Source organism: Mauremys reevesii, linkage group 1, assembly GCF_016161935.1.
Source record: "Mauremys reevesii isolate NIE-2019 linkage group 1, ASM1616193v1, whole genome shotgun sequence".
Classification (NCBI taxonomy): domain Eukaryota; kingdom Metazoa; phylum Chordata; order Testudines; family Geoemydidae; genus Mauremys; species Mauremys reevesii.
The window spans coordinates 72,841,713-72,845,677 of NC_052623.1; the positions used below are offsets into that span (position 1 = coordinate 72,841,713).

General features: G+C 40.5%; 1 long non-coding RNA gene across 1 annotated transcript; it reads left to right on the top strand.

Annotated features, from left to right (window-relative positions):
• The first annotated feature begins 384 nt into the window (after positions 1–384).
• On the top strand, positions 385–1,608 carry LOC120396037. Its single transcript, XR_005592938.1, has 3 exons — positions 385–461; positions 718–754; positions 1,507–1,608. It is a non-coding gene; the product is annotated as an uncharacterized LOC120396037 (long non-coding RNA).
• Positions 1,609–3,965: the final 2,357 nt, after the last annotated feature.

Sequence of the window (3,965 nt, forward strand, 5' to 3'; positions counted from 1 at the left end):
AGAGCCTTTCAGGATAGACTGCACAAGCTACTCATTTTTTTTTTTAGACCAACCATGCCACAGTGGATTTGGTTCTGTGTCTCCATTGTGTTGTAGTCTTCTCTTAGAGCATATTTTAATATGCCTGAATAGAATAAAAAAAAGATTTAAATAAAGCGAATGTAAATCATCTAATTTCCCTTCCTCTCCCCTCCACCAGCCCATCCCAGTCTTTATACATTGAAGAAATAATAATTTAAATGAGCATTTGAACTATGTACTAACTCTTTCTTCCGTAGTTAACAAACTAAAGTATTCTCTGTTTCTCGGTGGTAGAGTAAACATCAAAATTAATATAATTCCTAGGCTAGGATATTTATTTAATCTAGCCCTTTTTTGGTTTTCAGGAATGTTTTAAAGAAAATTATATTACCTCTGGAAACTGAATCCCCAGGGTGAAATTACATATTACAGTGGCCATGGTATGTCAGATTCATTTTGTTACAAATGAATATATCAACTTACATTTATTTTAAAATAGTTGATGCTTTCAGAATCTAAGTCTTAAAGATTCCATCTGAACAGTATTATTTCAGCAAGATGTGTCTAGGTAGACTGTTGGATCTCATTTATAAGTGTCTCTCACTTTCTGCTTCATGCCATAATAAACATTCATGACTGTAAGATTTTAGAGGAGATAAATTGTACTTCCCTTCTTATCCCCTTATCTACTTGCAGACTTGAAGACTATTTCTTTTCCATGGATTTTAAAGAGGTAGGAATCACTTGACTCATTTTTCTAAATTAGATCATTTAATATCATTGGAATTATGGTCTGAATTCCGTCTCTCAGATGGTGTTTCAGTGTTTTATTGTAAGATAATATGATAAGAACAAAATAAGAACTGCTTATATTACTGCTAGTTTCTCTTTCCTAAACTGTCATGTCAAAGAAATGTCTGTTTCCTAAGGGCCCCCCCACACACACACTTCTTCTTTTACTATCATGTAGTCTTTTTTGGTTAACTCTGACTGATGATTCACAAAAATGGAGTTCTTAAGATGCATTCGAAGTCTGAGTTCCAATGTACAGCATTTTGCAAAAATTTCTTGTACTTGGCAAAACAAAGAAAAAAATGGAAAATGCTTTTCTCCATAGGAAATTACTTAAAATATCTGTTTTGGCTTGAAGAGAATTTACACTGGGTGGTCAAATGAAAAAAAAAAATCAACATAAGCACATTGACCATTCCTTAGACTACACACACCTATGATGGAATAATACAACAATTCTCTTTCTCTGCAGAGAAGCAAACCTAAATTATTTTGTAAGGTGTCATAAATGATATTGTGTCCATGAAGATCAGATAGCTCATCTTACAAGGTGTTTTAAAAAGAAAAAGGGACAAAAACAAAATGGAACTAGACGAAGGCCATATTTTTCTCCATTATAGCTTTGATGTTACTGGAAGATTTGAACTCTGCTCTCTTTTTAGATTTAAAACTATTTTCTTTTGCTTATTAAAGGTTCTACGGATTTTCCAGAGAAAAGCTGCTAACCAAAGCCAGCTAAGTTTTCCCTTGAAGGACACGGATACAGCCCTCCAATCAAGAATAGGCAGCAAGCAGTAAATTCTTCAAAAACAAAAATGTTTATTTAGAAATAAAAGGTTACAATAAAAGAGGCGAGAAACAGTAAGGGTTACAGATATAATGTAAAGGAATTGGTGCGATAAACAAAACACAGCAATAACACTTCCACTTAAATCTATAACATACAATAATTTAACAATGTAATCATTTACTTAATACTCTAACAATATAACAAGCAAGCATATAACAAAAACATAACAATATATTGATTAACTCTAATATTAATTGCTTAACACTAAGATCCAGTAAGCGTTGGCCTTAGGGTTACTGAATGGGTAGGGAGATCTCACTCAAACGACAGACATCCAGCTTTATTGCAGACAAGGCCCATATATTTGAGGAATAAAAGGGTAAAAAGGAAGATTTAAGCTTCCTCAATTCTCTCTGAGACCATCTATGGTCCTTCTGTTCTGTCAGATATAGGGAGCGATATAGAGCACGCTGGTTGAGTGGCTTCTGTAGATGCTGCTGTGCTGAGCAGCTGCCTGCTCCTGCTGAGGTAAAACAGCAACTCAGGTAGGAGAGATGGAAGCCCATTGGTTGCTGTTGCTGGGCGGCTGTGGAGGCATCCTGCTGGCTGGTTGCCCAAAGTGGTTATTGCCAGGGGCAAACTTGGAACCGTGGGTAGGCTGCTGCTGCGCTTACAGTTGTTGACTTTTAAGCAGCTTCTTCAGTGTAGTTTCTCAGGTGTCTTCTGGGAGATGTCTGGGAGCGCTCTGCTCTTTTGCTGGTCCCTATCCCTATGGAGTTTTTAGCTTGCTGGCTGTCACCTTTATATAGAATTTTAGCTCATTAGCTATTAATTTATTATTGTAATTCAGCCAATCATCTTTGCTAATTTCCAGGCAACTGAGGCAAAACTCTCTCATCACATTGGAACCCCACTGATGTCCCAGTATAAAGTAAAACAACAAAAGCTCTGACCAGCTGGTGGAGGGAAAGACAGAGAAATCCATAATATGATCACTGTCACTCAGGTACTAAGGCACGGTATACCTCTCAATCTTCAAGCCTGCCAGTCGATGATAAAAGCTATCAAAATGTGTAACAAGTAACCAAAATGTGGAACATCTACATTGTGTGTCCTGCCATAATTGACAGATTATTTTTCCACTTTTCTTTATAAAAATTGGTTTATTTAATTCACATAGTGAGAAAACATCTTTTAAAGCAGTTCTTATAATTAAAAACAAATTCCATTGTATGCAACCATAAGGTTCCTTTTCCCTAGGTCATCACTCAGGTTTGAGCTCTAGTCTGTTTTATTTGGATTCTTATGTTAGAAACATCTAGGATGGAGGATGCTAGCCGACTACAGATAACTACAGCAGCACCAAAGGAAGAAGGAGAACTGGCAGCTCTGTGGGATGGAGACTAGCTGCTGGCCACCTTGGACAGTGCTCCACCCCAACCCAGGTGCCCGTCCATCTAAGTGGAGACCTGGTATGCTGTACTGGCTACAGGAAATGAGAAGCAGACCCCAGTAGCTGACCAGGAGGAACCACCTGCCACCTAGCCTGTGATGCTCAAAGCCAATACATCCCAGAGGAAAGAAGTCTTAGGGTGCTGGTGGTTAGGGACTCTCTTCTGAGGGGGACGGAGGCATCTATCTGCCATCTTCACATGATGTCCTGGGAGGTGTGCTGCCTGCCTGCAGCCTGTATCTGAGGCGTCATCTGTCCCTCCAATCACTACTCCATGCTGCTCAGGGCCGGCTTTAGGAAGTGTGGGGCCCAATTCAAATACCTGGCAGCAGTCCAGGTCTTTGGTGGCGGGTCCTTCACTCACTCCAGGTCTTCTGTGGCACTGAAGGACCCACCGCTGAAATGCCGCCGAAGACCCAGATTGCCGCCGGGTGAGTAAAAATTAAAAAGGCGTCTAAGTTAGGCGCTCTTCTTTAGGGTGCGGGGCCCTCTTAGGTGCGGGCGTGGGGCCCTGTGGGCAATAATGATACTGGCAGGTTTGACCCTAAGGAGATCAGCAGTGAGTTCAGGGCTCTGGTCAATGGTGAAAGAGTCAGGTGTGCAGGTTGTGTTACCCTCTACCAGCAGGATGGAGGAGAAGAGCCCAGGCAAGGAAATATGCCTACTTGAAATGAGTACATGGCTGTACAGATGGTGTTGATAGGAGAGCTGCTGCTTCCTCAGTCATGCCATGCTGTTCCAAGAAGAAGGTCTGCTGGGACATGATGGGGTCTGCCTACCAAGAAGGGGGAGAACATCTTATGCACTGACTCACCAACATAGTGAGGAGGGCTTAAAACTAGATTCAAAGGGGACAGATGACAACAGCTCACAAGTCTCCGGGTAAAGAAAAAGGGTAAAAAATATAGG